Source organism: Staurois parvus, unplaced genomic scaffold (assembly GCF_062004578.1).
Source record: "Staurois parvus isolate SC_StPar_1 unplaced genomic scaffold, SC_StPar_1.0 ptg001669l, whole genome shotgun sequence".
Taxonomy (NCBI): Eukaryota; Metazoa; Chordata; class Amphibia; order Anura; family Ranidae; genus Staurois; species Staurois parvus.
In genome coordinates, this window is record NW_028319465.1 from 8,181 (window position 1) to 25,726 (window position 17,546).

Sequence of the window (17,546 nt, forward strand, 5' to 3'; positions counted from 1 at the left end):
CTTTCATAGGTTTTTTTGGGTATGGTTTGAGTGTGGGCGAGGACACAGGGGCCCCATGATCCCCTATTGCCCGGGGGCCCCATGAGTTGTCAGTCTGCCCCTGACTGGGAGTGAACCCCACACATTCAAATATATTCGGTGACCAGGGGCGGACTGACCATTTGGAAACTTGGGCACTGCCCGAGGGCCCGGGGTCAGTAGGGGGCCCCATGAGATGCCCCTGGTACCTTTCATAGGTTTTTTTGGGTATGGTTTGAGTGTGGGCGAGGACACAGGGGCCCCATGATCCCCTATTGCCCGGGGGCCCCATGAGTTGTCAGTCCGCCCCTGACTGGGAGTGAACCCCACACATTCAAATAAATTCGGTTACCAGGGGCGGACTGACCATTTGGGAACTCGGGCACTGCCTGAGGGCCCGGGGTCAGTAGGGGGCCCCATGAGATGCCCCAGGTACCTTTCATAGGTTTTTTTGGGTATGGTTTGAGTGTGGGCGAGGACACAGGGGCCCCATGATTCCCTATTGCCCGGGGGCCCCATGAGTTGTCAGTCTGCCCCTGACTGGGAGTGAACCCCACACATTCAAATATATTCGGTGACCAGGGGCGGACTGACCATTTGGAAACTCGGGCACTGCCCGAGGGCCCGGGGTCAGTAGGGGGCCCCATGAGATGCCCCAGGTACCTTTCATAGGTTTTTTTGGGTATGGTTTGAGTGTGGGCGAGGACACAGGGGCCCCATGATTCCCTATTGCCCGGGGGCCCCATGAGTTGTCAGTCTGCCCCTGACTGGGAGTGAACCCCACACATTCAAATATATTCGGTGACCAGGGGCGGACTGACCATTTGGAAACTCGGGCACTGCCCGAGGGCCTGGGGTCAGTAGGGGGCCCCATGAGATGCCCCTGGTATCGGTATACCCCATGAGATGCCCCTGGTTTTTTCGGTATAGTTTGAGTGTGGGCGAGGACACAGGGGCCCCATGATCCCCTATTGCCCGGGGGGCCCCATGAGTTGTCAGTCCGCCCCTGACAGGGAGTGAACCCCACACATTCAAATATATTCGGTGACCAGGGGCGGACTGACCATTTGGAAACTCGGGCACTGCCCGAGGGCCCGGGGTCAGTAAGGGGCCCCATGAGATGCCCCTGGTACCTTTTTCATAGGCTTTTTTGAGTTTGGGCAAGGGCACAGGGGCCCCATGATCCCCTATTGCCCGGGGGCCCCATGAGTTCTCAGTCCGCCCCTGTCGGTGACTATAATGTATCAAAGCATTTACTTCTTTTCCCGTGTTCCCCATTAAGGAAATACATTTTGGCAGCCGATACAAACATAACCTTTCCACCTGTCAGCGAGAATATAACATGCTAACACCCATTTCAATTTCCATTTGATGACACGGTTCACCTGCACCGACTTGTTCATCAATTAAACCCAACCCATCTTATATCACAGGAGAAAGGTGAGAAGGGGAAATGACAACTCCACAATAGCTGAAATGATCTGCGTGATAGAAAGTCTGCAAACATAGAAAAAGGGACTTACCCCGGGTTCACACCTATGCAGCAGTGCGGGCCGCGTTTTGCACGGGCACGAGAGCCCATTCATTTGATTGGACTCCCGTGCCCCGTGACACGCAGGGAAGAAGTCCCGGCACTTCTTTGGAAAACGCAGCCGAGGTCCCCAGTACAGTTGCAGTTTTCAGTGCGGGCGGCGTACCATTAGAACTAATGGCACGCCGCCCGCGGGTCCACAATTCTCTGTGCGGGTGACTGATGGATAAAAATTGAGGGAGAGGAGAAACATTGGAATACTAGTCAGTACCGGTGTGCAGAAGTGTATTTACTTTGGAAGAATAAATCATCTCCAATGTTGGGTGTCCTACATGTGTGGGTGTTGCTGAGTTATATAACACTTAGAAAAGTTTTTCGCATTTTAGAATGGGGCACCCTTTTAAAATGATGGATAGTCTTGAGCAGGGGTGGACTGGTACCTTTTTCATATGCTTTTTTGAGTTTGGGCAAGAATGCAGCCAGAGAGAAGGAGAATTGATTGCTTTTACAACCTTTATGGGTGTAAAAGCAATCAGTGTAAAAAAAAAAAAAAAATCGTCATCACCCCCCACAAGTAGTACAGTGTCACCATGGTGACACCATACTGCTAGGGTGACAGTATGTTTTAAAAAAAAAGCCATAAATAATAATATAAAAAAAAAAAAAAATGTCAAAAATGTTTTTAAAAAATTATAATTTTTGGTTATAAACTAATTTTTTTTTTTTTTTAACTAAAAAGATAGATGAATACATTTTGGCCAAGATTTATGAAGAAAGATTATTTATTTGCAAAATTTTATAAATTTTCAAAATGTTTGGACTTTTCCATTTATATAGCAAAACAAAATAAAAATCCCAGCGGTGAATAAATACCACCAAAATAAAGTTTTTTATCTGTCTCAAAAAATACAAAACAATTCATATGGGTACAGTGTTGCATGACCGTGCAATTGTCATTCAAAGTGTGATAGTGCTGAAAGCTGAAAATTGGTCCGGGGGCAGGAAGGGGGAAAGTGTCCAGACTGGAAGGGGGTGAAAGTGTCCAGACTGGAAGGGGGTGAAAGTGTCCGGACTGAAAAGGGGTGAAAGTGTCCGGACTGAAAGGGGGGCAAAGTGTCCAGACTGGAAGGGGGGGAAAGTGTCCGGACTGGAAGGGGGGGAAGTGTCCGGACTGGACGGGGGGGAAAGTGTCCGGACTGGAAGGGGGTGAAAGTGTCCTGACTGGACGGGGGGGAAAGTGTCCGGACTGGAAAGGGGAAAAGTGTCCGGACTGGAGGGGGGTGAAAATGTCCGGACTGGAAGGGGGTAAAAGTGTCCAGACTGGACAGGGGTGAAAATGTCCGGACTGGAAGGGGGTGAAAGTGTCCGGACTGGAAGGGGGTGAAAGTGTCCGGACTGGAGGGGGGTGAAAGTGTCTGGACTGGAAGGGGATGAAAATGTCTTGACTGGAAGGGGGTGAAAGTGTCCGGACTGGAAGGGGGGGAAAGTGTCCGGACTGGAAGGGGGGGAAAGTGTCTGGACTGGAAGGGGGTGAAAGTGTCTGGACTGGAGGGGGGTGAAAGTGTCCGGACTGGAGGGGGGGAAAGTGTCTGGACTGGAAGGGGGTGAAAGTGTCCGGACTGGAGGGGGGGAAAGTGTCCGGACTGGAAGGGGGTGAAAGTGTCTGGACTGGAAGGGGGTGAAAGTGTCTGGACTGGAAGAGGGGGAAAGTGTCCGGACTGGAAGGGGGGAAAGTGTCCTCCTGACTGGAGGGGGGTGAAAGTGTCCGGACTGGAAGGAGGGGAAAGTGTCTGGACTGGAAGAGGGTGAAAGTGTCCGGACTGGAAGGGGGTGAAAGTGTCCGGACTGGAGGGGGGGAAAGTGTCCAGACTGGAAGGGGGGGAAAGTGTCCGGACTGGAAGGGGGTGAAAGTGTCCAGACTGGAAGGGGGTGAAAGTGCCTGGACTGAAAAGGGGTGAAAGTGTCCAGACTGAAAGGGGGGCAAAGTGTCCGGACTGGAAGGGGGGGAAAGTGTCCAGACTGGAAGGGGGTGAAAGTGTCCGGACTGGAAGGGGGGGAAAGTGTCCGGACTGGAAGGGGGTGAAAGTGTCCGGACTGGAAGGGGGGAAAGTGTCCGGACTGGAGGGGGGTGAAAATGTCCGGACTGGAAGGGGGTAAAAGTGTCCAGACTGGACAGGGGTGAAAATGTCCGGACTGGAAGGGGGTGAAAGTGTCCGGACTGGAAGGGGGTGAAAGTGTCCGGACTGGAGGGGGGTGAAAGTGTCCGGACTGGAAGAGGATGAAAATATCTGGACTGGAAGGGGGTGAAAGTGTCTGGACTGGAAGGGGGTGAAAGTGTCTGGACTGGAAGGGGGTGAAAGTGTCTGGACTGGAAGGGGGTGAAAGTGTCTGGACTGGAGGGGGGTGAAAGTGTCCGGACTGGAAGGGGGTGAAAGTGTCCGGACTGGAAGGGGGTGAAAGTGTCTGGACTGGAGGGGGGTGAAAGTGTCCGGACTGGAGGGGGGGAAAGTGTCTGGACTGGAAGGGGGGGAAAGTGTCCGGACTGGAAGGGGGGGGGAGTGTCTGGACTGGAAGGGGGTGAAAGTGTCTGGACTGGAGGGGGGGAAAGTGTCTGGACTGGAAGGGGGGGAAAGTGTCCGGACTGGAAGGGGGGGAGGGGGAAGTGTCTGGACTGGAAGGGGGTAAAAGTGTCTGGACTGGAAGGGGGTGAAAGTGTCTGGACTGGAAGGGGGGAAAGTGTCCGGACAGGAAGGGGGGGAAAGTGTCCGGACTGGAAGGGGGGTAGAAGTGTCCGGACTGGAAGGGGGTGAAAGTGTCTGGACTGAAAGGGGGGAAAGTGTCCGGACTGGAAGGGGGTAAAAGTGTCTGGACTGAAAGGGGGTGAAAGTGTCTGGACTGGAAGAGGGGGAAAGTGTCCGGACTGGAAGGGGGGAAAGTGTCCTCCTGACTGGAGGGGGGTGAAAGTGTCCGGACTGGAAGAGGGTGAAAGTGTCCGGACTGGAAGGGAGCGAAAGTGTCCGGACTGGATGGGAGTGAAAGTGTCCGGACTGGAGGGGGGGAAAGTGTCTGGACTGGAAGGGGGGGGGGGAAGTGTCCGGACTGGAAGGGGGTGAAAGTGTCCAGACAGGAAGGGGGTGAAAGTGTCCGGACTGGAAGGAGGGGAAAGTGTCCGGACAGGAAGGGGGGGAAAGTGTCCGGACTAGAAGGGGGGGAAAGTGTCCGGACTGGAAGGGGGTGAAAGTGTCTGGACTGAAAGGGGGGAAAGTGTCCGGACTGGAAGGGGGGGAAAGTGTCTGGACTGAAAGGGGGGAAAGTGTCCGGACTGGAAGGGGGGGAAAGTGTCCGGACTAGAAGGGGGGGAAAGTGTCCGGACTGGAAGGGGGGGAAAGTGTCCGGACTGGAAGGGGTTAAACAGATGAATTACACCTCTACGGTCTATTAACCCCTTCACGGCGGCACCTCCTGGCCCTTTAAGTGTTTCAGAAGCCGGGAGGCGGGGTGGGGTTTAGGGTCATGTGACCGTTGTGACACGACGTCACGGCGGTCACATGATCGGGAAAGGTCCCAATCAGGGGCGGACTGACAACTCATGGAGCCCCCGGGCAATAGAGGATCAAAGGGCCCCTCTGTCCTCATCCACGCTCAAACCACACCCAAAAAAGCCTATGAAAGGTACCAGGGGCACCTCATGGGGCCCCCTACTGACCTCGGGCAGTGTCCGAGTGCTTGAATGGTCAGTCCGCCCCTGGTCCCAATCGAAACAGGAGATCGGGACCTTTCCGTGAGTACCGGACATGTGTGCAGGGTGCGCGCTCTCGGCACTTATGTCCTTTTTTAACAGAACGTAAAATGTGCGGCCGCTCGGCGTCTAGGCCCAGCCTCCAGGAGGCCGCACATTTGCGTTTGGCCGGCGTGAAGAGGTTACAGAAAAAAGTGACTAGAAAGACAGCGGCTCCCCTTTAAGTCAGAAAATGCCGCTTACAGCTTTCAATGTGAATATTGTAAAACCCAATCCAGCCAGAGTCACGGAACGTCATACTGGGCTCCTGAGCAGGACGGCAGCGGAGAACGTGCAGGATTTATTACTATAATAACACCCTGTCAGGCTGTCATGGATGGGATGGGCTACACGTGCTGGCTCCGCCTACAGCCATGCTCTATTCATTCCACTCACTTGGATCCAGCTTACAATTACAAAAATTACCAAACAGAAAAATGTAGCCTAACCCCCGGCCATGGCTACTGGCATGTCTTAAAGTGGCAAACCCGAAAATGTAATACATTGCAGCTTACCAATCATTGGATGTGGTGGCTGCATTAGTTTTCTTCTTTTTTTTTTTTTAAGTGTTACTAAACCCACAACAGTACAATCAGTCTGTAGATGCAGTAAAGCATGCTTGTTATACTCACTGTGGGACCTAAGGGGTTAATCCTGTGCATTGTGTAAAAACGCTGTTTGATCCTGTCTTCTCTGATCCTCCCTTTTCTTCTAGTATCCCCCCTCTTATCTCCTGATAAGACATATTGTGTGGAGTCACTCTGCACATGCTCAGTTTGGTATGTATTGCTGGAGAGGTTTTTTTTTTTTCTTGGGAGGGTGCATGTGATTGGCACAGGGCCAATCAGCACTGTTCAGACAGAGGGTCAGGGGTCCAGCATCCTCCTAAAGCAGAATGAAAACTCCTCCTACAAGCTTTAACCAGTGCTCTGCTGGACACTGATAGAAGTCACAAGACTGTTCTATACTGCTGATGAGAAAAAGGGATTTAGCAGTTTATATTTACTAAAATAGTTGCATTTCCATGTTCTGTGTACTGTGGGAGACCAGATATAGTGAATGCGGGGTCCGGGGAGACCAGATATAGTGAATGCAGGGTCCAGGGAGAGACCGGATATAGTGAATGCGGGGTCCGGGGAGAGCGGATATAGTGAATGCGGAGTCTGGGAAGAGCGGATATAGTGAATGCGGGGTCCGGGGAGAGCAGATATAGTGAATGCAGGGTCCGGGGAGAGCGGATATAGTGAATGCGGGGTCCGGGGAGAGCGGATATAGTGAATGCGGGGTCCGGGGAGAGCGGATATAGTGAATGCAGTGTCCGGGGAGAGCGGATATAGTGAATGCGGGGTCCGGGAGAGCGGATATTGTGAATGCGGGGACCGGGGGGAGCGGATATAGTGAATGCGGGGTCCGGGGAGAGCGGATATAGTGAATGCGGGGTCCGGGAGAGCGGATATAGTGAATGCGGAGTCTGGGAAGAGCGGATATAGTGAATGCGGGGTCCGGGGAGAGCGGATATAGTGAATGCGGGGTCCGGGGAGAGCGGATATAGTGAATGCGGGGTCCGGGGAGAGCGGATATAGTGAATGCGGGGTCCGGGGAGAGCGGATATAGTGAATGCGGGGTCCGGGAGAGCGGATATTGTGAATGCGGGGACCGGGGAGAGCGGATATAGTGAATGCGGGGTCCAGGGAGAGCGGATATTGTGAATGCGGGGACCGGGGAGAGCGGATATAGTGAATGCGGGGTCCGGGAGAGCGGATATTGTGAATGCGGGGTCCGGGGAGAGCGGATATAGTGAATGCGGGGTCCGGGGGGAGCAGATATAGTGAATGCGGGGTCCGGGGAGAGCGGATATAGTGGATATAATAGAAACAAAGAAAAACTTTTATATTTTTTAATTTTTTTTTTTTGTTTATAGCGCAAAAAATAAAACCTCCAGTGGCGATTAAATACCACCAAAAGAAAGCTCTATTTGTGTGAAAAAAAATAATAAAAATGTCATATGGGTACAGTGCTGCATGACCGCGCAATTGTTATTCAAAGTGCGACAGCGCTGAAAGCTGAAAATTGTCCTGAGCAGGAAGGGGGTAGGAGTTCCCGATCGGCGAGGGGTTAAAAAACAGGTAAAAAAAAAAAAAAAACCTGCTCTCAATCCACACATTTATGATGAGTAACAATATTTCAGAGATTCCAAACCCAAAATCTTTTTTCTAATCACTCCGCCCCCTCCTCTGTCCTGCTCGAGCGCAACCTCAAAGAACACCATGTGACAGGCATTAAACAGAAAGCTCGTCAGAAGAGGAATAATCTGACATGTGTATCATTAGATCGATCGTATCGCTTACACGAGTTCCTTCAGGTCTGACAGTACAACGCCTCCATTTCCACAAAGATACCACCAATTAAGAGCTGCAGCCCCTGAGGCCTCGTACGTGACTAATTTGTGTCAGAAATCATATTTTAGCGGATTTGTTCTCAGCGCCGAGCCGTGGAACTGACATGAGCTCACCGCTTCAAACGCTCCTAATCCATTAGTAAATTGCTTTAATGAACCATTAAGTAATTCTTGAAATATTTTTTTTTTTAGATTTCAAATACTTTGGTTTCCTTGAAAGAGGACGTGATTATACCGAACGCAAGTTTCCCATTTCTGCGGTCACTCGACGTACGGCATGACTCGGGGTCCAACTATCAACCGTAAAGAGGCCGAGATCTCATACCTGCCGAGAAATGTGTTACTGCGAAACGCGTCGGTCCAGAGTGAGAAGTCGCCGCTGACGCGGAGGAGACACTAACGGCGGGTGAAAGGCGGACACCGTTGTCTTTTTATTGGGTGCTGAAAAAACTGCAAAGGGCATTAACTGATCGGCGACTGCTGCCCCTGTCTGCCGATCCCTTCGTTGGCTTCCACTAACGGTTAGTGACTAACCCAACGTATACAATTCAAAATACTAGCCACAGCTTACAAAGCCATCCACGACACTGCCCCGGCTACATCACCAACCTCATCCACAGATACGGCCCAAATCGCCCACTCCGCTCCTCCCAAGATATCTTCCTCTCTAGCTCCCTCATCACCTCCTCCCACGCTCACCTCCAGGACTTCTCCAGAGCCTCTCCCATCCCCAGTATGTCCGCTCAGCCCCCACCCTGTCTGCCTTTAGGCGATTTTTGAAAACTCACAGGGAAGCCTACCCCACCTCCACCTAAGAACTGTACTTGAATCACCTCCACCAGATCATCCCCCGTAGCTATCACGCTTGCCTCCAGGACTTCTCCAGAGCCTCTCCTATCCTCTGGAACTCCCTACCCCAGTATGTCCGGTCAGCCCCCACCCTGTCTACCTTTAGGCGATCTTTGAAAACTCCACTTATTCAGGGAAGCCTACCCCACCTCCACCTAAGAACTGTACTTGAGTCACCTCCGCCAGATCATCTCCCACAGCTATCAAAATTGCAAAGGGTATTAATCGATCAGCGACTGCTGCCCCTCTCTGCCAATCCCTTCGTTGGCTTCCACTAACCCAACATATAAAACTCTAAATACTAGGCACAGCTTACAAAGCCATCCACAACACTGCCCCGGCTACATCACCAACCTCATCCGCAGATATCACCCAAATCGCCCGCTCCGCTCCTCCCATGATTTCTTCCTCTCTAGCTCCCTCATCACCTCCTCCCACGCTCGCCTCCAGGACTTCTCCAGAGTCTCTCCCATTCCCCGGAACTCCCTACCCCAGTATGTCTGGTCAGCCCCCACACTGCCTGCCTTTAGGCGATCTTTGAAAACTCACTTATTCAGGGAAGCACACCGTAACTCCACCTAAGAACTGTACTTGAATCACCTCCACCAGATCATCCCCCGTAGCTATCACGCTCACCTCCAGGACTTCTCCAGAGCCTCTCCCATCCTCTGGAACTCCCTACCCCAGTATGTCCGGTCAGCCCCCACCCTGTCTGCCTTTAGGCGATCTTTGAAAACTCACCTATTTGGGGAAGCCGACCCCACCTCCACCTCCACCTCCACCTAAGAACTGTACTTGAGTCACCTCTGTCAGATCATCCCCCTCATCTATCAAAATTGCAAAGGGTATTAATCGATCAGCGACTGCTGCCCCTCTCTGCCAATCCCTCCACTGGCTTCCACTAACCCAACGTATGCAATTCAAAATACTAACCACAGCTTACAAAGCCATCCACAACACTGCCCCTAGCTACCTCACCAACCTCATTCGCAGATATCACCCAAATCGCCCACTCCGCTCCTCCCATGATATCTTCCTCTCTAGCTCCCTCATCACCTCCTCCCATGCTCGCCTCCAGGACTTCTCCGGAGCCTCTCCCATTCTCTGGAACTCCCTACCACAGTATGTCCGGTTAGCCCCCACCCTGTCTGCCTTTAGGCGATTTTTGAAAACTCACTTCTTCATGGAAGCCGACCCCACCTCCACCTAAGAACTGTACTTGAATCCCCTCCACCAGATCATCCCCCGTAGCTATCACGCTCGCCTTCAGGACTTCTCCAGAGCCTCTCCCATCCTCTGGAACTCCCTACCCCAGTATGTCCGGTCTGCCCCCACCCTGTCTGCCTTTAGGCGATCTTTGAAATCTCCACTTACTCAGGGAAGCCTACCCCACCTCCACCTAAGAACTGTACTTGAGTCACCTCCACCAGATCATCTCCCACAGCTATCAAAATTGCAAAGGGCATTAACCGATCAGCGACTGCTGCCCCTCTCTGCCAATCCCTTCACTGGCTTCCACTAACCCAACGTATAAAATACTAACCACAGCTTACAAAGCCATCCACAACACTGCCCATAGCTACATCACCAACCTCATCCACAGATATCGCCCAAATCGCCCTCTCCGCTCCTCCCATGATATCTTCCTCTCTAGCTCCCTTATCACCTCCTCCTACGCTCGCCTCCAGGACTTCTCTAGAGCCTCTCCCATCCTCTGGAACACCCTACCCCAGTATGTCCGGTCAGCCCCCACCCTGTCTGCCTTTGAAAACTCACTTATTCAGGGAAGCCTACCCCACCTCCACCTAAGAACTGTACTTGAATCACCTCCACCAGATCAGCCCCCGCAGCTATCACCTTTTGTATCCCCTCCCCCCTTCCTTTAGCCGGGCCCTCCTATTCCTTCTGTACTGAAATGTATTGTAATTGTACTGTCTCCCTTATATTGTACAGCGCTGCGCAAACTGTTGGCGCCATATAAATCCTGTATAATAATAATAATAATGAACGCCCTAAAATTACCCAGGCACCTCCAATCCGATCTGATCTGCTAAAAGCAAATAGAATGAAATGGGATTCATTTCCCTCTGTCTGGACAGATCAGATCAGAGTGCAGTTAGGTCCGTTGACATTTGACTGCCCATAGAGCAGAGCGGGCCGTGTCCAGTTTGACAAAGAGGACCACGCCCACAAATACGTAACCATGTCCATTTATGTCACATATGACGTCATCATGCCTGTCTGTCTGGCCTGCAACACTTCCTTGCTGTCCACAGTGGTTCTCACCCATGTGATAGACATGTTCTGCTGCTTCTGTTGGCTCTTCCTGGTGTTTCCTTGGTTAACTTCCTGGTTTCAAGCACGTCACATCCATCTGGAGGGACTTGCTCACCATTGACCACCATTGGAAAGTCTCCACCTGCTCAAGACTTATTGATGTGCTCTTCAAAACCTTGCACATGTGAATGTATAATGAATGCTTTTCTCTCCTTCTTCTCTTTGTTTGTATATGGTTTGTATTTTGTGTGATGCTGGTTTTATTTATTGCAGGTACTTGTATAGCGCCATCAATTTACGCAGCGCTTTACATATATATTGTACATTTCCATCAGTCCCCGCCCCCGAGGAGCATACAATCTAAGGTCCCCTAACTCACATTCATACATATTAAGGCCAATTTAGAGAGGAGCAAATTACCTACCAGCACGTCTGGTGTGTGGGAGGAAACCAGACTACCTGGAGGAAACCCACGCAGGCGCAGTTTTAGGCACCAGTTAAAGTGTTACTAAACAGTACAATCAGTCCGTAGATGCGGTAAAGAATGCTTGTTATACTCACTGTGAAACCTAAGGGGTTAATCCTCTGCATTGTGAAAAAAGGCTATTTGATCCTGTCTTCTCTAAGCCTCCCCTTCTTCCACTGTCCCCGACTCATCTCCTGAGAGAGTAGAGCCTGGAGCTGCACATGCTCAGTTTGGTGTGTATTACTAGAGAGTTTTTCTTTTTCTTGGGAGGGTGCATGTGATCAGCACAGGGCCAATCAGCACTGTCCAGACAGAGGGTCAGGGGTGTTGCAGTCTCATAGGACAGTGAGAGGAGAATGAAAACTCCTCCTACAAGCTTTAACCAGTGCTCTGCTGGACACTGATTGAAGTCTCAAGACTGCTATATACTGCTGATAAGAAAAGGTATTTAGCAGTTTATATTTACTAAAATAATTGCATTTTCATGTTCTGTGTTCTGGTGGGAGACCAGATATAGTGAATGCAGGGTCCGGGGAGAGCGGATATAGTGAATACAGGGTCCGGGGAGACCAGATATAGTGAATGCAGGATCTGGGGAGAGCGGATATAGTGAATGCAGGGTCCGGGGAGAGCGGATGTAGTGAATGCAGGGTCCGGGGAGAGCGGATGTAGTGAATGCAGGGTCCGGGGAGAGCGGATATAGTGAATGCGGGGTCCGGGGAGAGCGGATGTAGTGAATGCGGGGTCCGGGGAGAGCGGATGTAGTGAATGCGGGGTCCGGGGAGAGCGGATATAGTGAATGCGGGGTCCGGGGAGAGCGGATATAGTGAATGCGGGGTCCGGGGAGAGCGGATATAGTGAATGCGGGGTCCGGGGAGACCAGATATAGTGAATGCAGGGTCCGGGGAGACCGGATATAGTGAATGCGGGGTCCGGGGAGACCGGATATAGTGAATGTGGGGTCCGGGGAGAGCGGATATAGTGAATGCGGGGTCCGGGGAGAGCGGATATAGTGAATGCGGGGTCCGGGGAGAGCGGATGTAGTGAATGCGGGGTCCGGGGAGAGCGGATGTAGTGAATGCGGGGTCCGGGGAGAGCGGATGTAGTGAATGCGGGGTCCGGGGAGAGCGGATGTAGTGAATGCGGGGTCCGGGGAGAGCGGATGTAGTGAATGCGGGGTCCGGGGAGAGCGGATATAGTGAATGCGGGGTCCGGGGAGAGCGGATATAGTGAATGCGGGGTCCGGGGAGACCGGATATAGTGAATGCGGGGTCCGGGGAGAGTGGATATAGTGAATGCGGGGTCCGGGGAGAGCGGATGTAGTGAATGCGGGGTCCAGGGAGAGCGGATATAGCAGTGTAGGGTCCGGGGCTTAGTAACACTTGAATGTAAGAGCTTTAATGTGACTCAATAAATGTGGACACTACACTATAAAAGCGCTTGTTTTATGAGGGTTGGAAGACTCCAGACAAATATGAAAAATAGGAAAGGAATTACATGGAGTTATTTACAACAGATGAGTGTCAGTGGAGTTGTGTTTAGACATTCGGATTATTTCAATGAGCACGGTGTTGTTGCATGACGGACGAGGAAGCACAAACGGACACATTTGTTTTTATTGAAATCTTCACAGACAGATGACAGGTAACATAGGGAGGCCCTACTGGGCTTTAACCTGGTTCCAACACCTTTGTTCCATAACAATGGGCCAGCACACATGATGCTTAGAGAATACGGTTCTGATGAAAGAAAAAAAATCAATGGTGATTGTTAAACTGCAAAGTTGGTAATGAGTTATTTTTGGACCCTTTTCACATGAGCGGTCCAATTAGGTCCACCTGTTTTTCGGACGGACCCGATTGGACCCCCCCCCCCTATGGTGCAGCAGGTATAAACAGACTTGTGTCACCTACCTCCAATCTGATCCAATCAGCAAACAAACGGACAGGGATTTGTTCCCCTCCATCTGGGCAGGTCGGATTGGAGGGTAGGTGGGTGTAAACTGACATCTGGTCTGTTTACATCCGGCTGCCCATAGCGGAGAGCAGGATGCGTCTGTGTCCGCTCTGCATAAGGAGAGCATACAAGGACGTGTCATCCACCGGCTCCTCTCAGCGGGTTATCAGTGGCCAGACAAAGCGGAGTCCACCCGTGTGTTTATGGAGAATGTTTTATTCATGATTCTTTATAATACATTTGTATCCATGGACTTTTCTGTTCTTCATGTGATTTGGTTTATGGCCCTTAGCACACGGGGCGGAGTCCGCTTTCTCAGTTGGGGGGGTCTGTCAGCTGAGCAGAGTGTAGCAGGAAGATAACAGGTCTGTGTCCGCTCTGCTCTATGGGCAGTTAGATGTAAACGGACCGGCTGTCCGTTTACACCTAACTGCTCTCTGATCTGCCCAGACAGAGGGTAATGGATCCCGTTTCATTCTTTTTGTTTTTAGCAGGTCAGATCAGAGGTAGGCGGGTGTAAGTGGACGCATGTCTGTTTACACCTGCAGCTCCATAGAGAAGAATGGAGGATCTGATTGGGTCCGACTGAAAAATGGAAAAATGGACAGGTGAACCAGATCAGTCCGCTTGTGTGAAAGGGGCCTTAAACTTTGTTCAAAGTATGTTTGTTGTTATGAATGGTGAGAGAGAGAGAGAAAGAAAGAAAGAAAGAGAGAGGGGGGAGAAAAAGAGAGAAACAGAGAAAGAAAGAGAGATGAAAAAAGACAGCAAGAGAGGAAAAAAAGCCAGAGAGAGAGAGAACGAGAGAGAGAGAGAGAAAAAGAAAGAAAGAAAGAGGGGGGGGAGAAAAAGAGAGAAACAGAGAAAGAAAGAGAGATGAAGAAAGACAGCAAGAGAGAAAGAGAGAGAGAGAGAGAAAGCCAGAAAGAGAGAAAGAGAGAGAGGGGGGAAGAGAGAGAGAGTGAAAGAGAGAGAGAGAGAGAGGAACGAGAGAGAGAAAGAAAGAGAGAAAGGAAGAGAAAAAGAAAGAACGAGAGAGAGAGAGGAGAGAGAGAGAGAGAGAGAGGGGGGGGGTAGAAAAAGAGAGAAACGGAGAAAGAAAGAGAGATGAAGAAAGACAGCAAGGGAGAAAAAGTCAGAGAGAGAGGGGGGGAGGGAGAGGGGGGGGGGGGGAGAAACGGAGAAAGAAAGAGAGATGAAGAAAGACAGCAAGAGAGAAAGAAAGTCAGAGAGAGAGAGAGAGAGGAGGGGGGAGAGAGAGAAAGAGAAAGAAAGAGAGATGAAGAAAGACAGCAAGAGAGAAAGAAAGCCAGAGAGAGAGAAGGGGGGGGGGAGAGATGGAGAAAAAGAGAGAAACGGTGAAAGAAAGAGAGATGAAGAAAGACAAGTGAGAAAGAAAGCCAGAGAGAGAGGGGGGGAGAGATAGAGTGAAAGAGAGAGAGAAAAGGACGAGAGAGAGAGAGGGGGGGGGGAGAAACAGAGAAAGAAAGAGAGATGAAGAAAGACAGCGAGAGAGAGAGAAAAGAAAGAGAGAAAGAAATAGAGAAAGAGAGAGAGAGAGAAAAAGAAAGACATAATATGATAGACAGATAATGATAATTATTATTATACAGGATTTATGGCGCCAACAGTTTCCGCAGCGCTGTACAATATAAAGGGGGACAGTACAATTACCACAATACAGAAGGAGTAGGAGGGCCTTGCTCATGGAGCTTACAATCTAAAGGAAATATGGATACAATATATAGATATTTATATAGATAAATAGTAACATTTATTGTATTTGCTATTAAAGGAAGGAGGGATCACAGCGCTACTTCATAATTATACACAATTAACATGACTGCCAGGCATTAAGCATTTTCATAAATATTTCTCTCCGTAAACCTCTTCTTGACAACCTGGACACTGCAATGCGGACTCTTCTGGCTTCTCTCTGTTCAGAAGTCCTTGTAATATATATATATATTTTTTTTTTTCCAGAGAGTATCCATTTAATATAGTGACGGTGTATGTTACGTACAATCTGTGGCTTCGGAAGACCGATCATCCAACAGATCTGGTTATGTTCGGTAATGAGCCGAGAACAACCAGCTGCTCACCCTGCCGTGTTGGTTTTGTCATCATCCACTGAGTCTGGGACTGCCAGCAGACCTCAGGAGAGAGCATATCGGAAGAATGACAAGACTGATTTTTGCCATTTTTAAAAGCTTTACCTCAGGCAAACCTCTAAATACACTGTCTGTCCAGTCCTAATGTTTGTACAGCTCATCCAGACAGCAGATCCTGAATGATGCCCTTCATTGTGCTTTACTGCAGTGAGCAAGACTTCTTAGTCAGCTCCCACCCCTAGACTGTGATTGGACTGTGAAAGGAGCAGGAGGACACCGATGAGGTCTCAAGGGGGACCAATCTTTAAAGCGAAACTTCCCTTTGGGTGGAACTCCGCTTTGAATAACTTGGTGACATCACTGGCTGACCCCCCCCCCTTTAGTTATTTAAAGCGGAGTTCCACCCAAAACAGGAATTTCTGCTCTAAATATTGGTCCCCGGCTCCCCATTAAGGATTGGCACCTTTGGGGAACGGGGGGGGGGGGGGGGGGCTGGTACCCGAAATTGACAGGTACCCGCTCCCACTTCCGCTGTGATCGCCTAGGTGATCAGAAGCGGAAGTTGTCCTCCTTCCCTCCATCCCCGTAGTCTTCTGGGACACGTGACAGGTCCCAGAAGACGACGGGGCCATTCAGGAGGCGCAGCGCTACTCGCGCATGCGCAGCGGGCACCCAGCTGTGAAGCCACAAGCTGGGTGCCCACACTGAAGATGCCGGTGCCTGGAACACCCAAGGGTTTATTTGAAATGTTTATGGAATAAGAGCATCAGGTGAAGCCAATGCGTTTCAGGGAAATGCCTCTCCCTTCCTCAGGGCTGAAGCTGTAGGTATTATTAGACACACGGTGACAAGCAATTAAAAGGCCTATAATGGGGCTTGACCAGGGGGCCGGTGTCACCCTGTATAGTTTGCATGCCAATGATCCCCGCAGGCTGGATCGGATCTGCGGATTGGGAAGTATGATGGATCGGACTCTGATCCATTATGTTCAATCTGCAGATCCGATCCATCCTGCGGGGATCATCGTCTTGCTTTACAACTTACCTTTTCGTGGAGCGGGTCCGGTGTCACCCCGTATAGGTTGCATGCCGATGATCCCCGCAGGCTGGATCGGATCTGCGGACTGGGAAACATAATGGATCGGACTCCAATCCCTTATTCACAATCCACAGATCTAATTCATCCTGCGGGGATCGTCAGCTTACTTTACAACTTACCTTTTCGTGGAGCGGGTCTGGTGTCACCCCGTATAGGTTGCATGTCGACGATCCCCGAAGGCTGGATCGGATCTGCAGATTGGGGAGCATAATGAATCAGACTCCGATCCAGTATGCTCAATCCACAGATCCGAACCATCCTGCAGGGATCGTCAGATTACTTTACAACTTACCTTTTTGTGGAGCGGGTCCGGTGTCACCCCGTGCAGTAGGTGTCACCCAGTGCGGCGCGCACCCCCCGCACCTGCCTAGGGACGCCCCTGATCAAAAGCCGAGGACCTGGCTTCAGTCAAAGCATGTATTCTGTTGTCAGGAGTAGGAAAAGCAGCCTTGTTCTTGTTCTTGTTCAGCATGTGAACCATTGGTGGCGGGGGCCATGCGCAGGCTGTGATGAATGATCTCTGATAAATTAGTTTTTGAGTTCTTCTCCCAGCCAAGAGCACTGAGCTGATTCACTGACTTGCTGAAATCGCAGAACGCAGTCAGAGGTCGTGGGAAGGAAAGTCGAGTTAAAAAGTGACATTTTTACTTCGCTCATCACACACTGCGCCTGCTCATGTCTAAGGAGACTATGACAAGTATAAACGTAACATTCCGTATTATAGATTGTGTGCTGACAAGCCGGGACCCAGATTGTTTATGTCTGGGGGGGGGGGGGGGGCAGGAAATGTGATATACTATACCTACAGTATGTGGAGCATGACGAGTGACAGACCTAAAGTGTCCGGAAAATGCTGCAACTGAAAGTATAGAACATAAACTGGAATACCGCAGCTGGTTTGTATCACATATGGAATTGCTTGGACATTTGTTCGGTTGTATTTATTCTCAACATCTCCAAGATACGATCGTTCCTAACCCCGGAAACTGCTAAGCAACTTATTCCCTCCCCGGTTATCTCTCACCTCGACTATTGTAACTCCCTCCTCATTGGCCGACCTCATC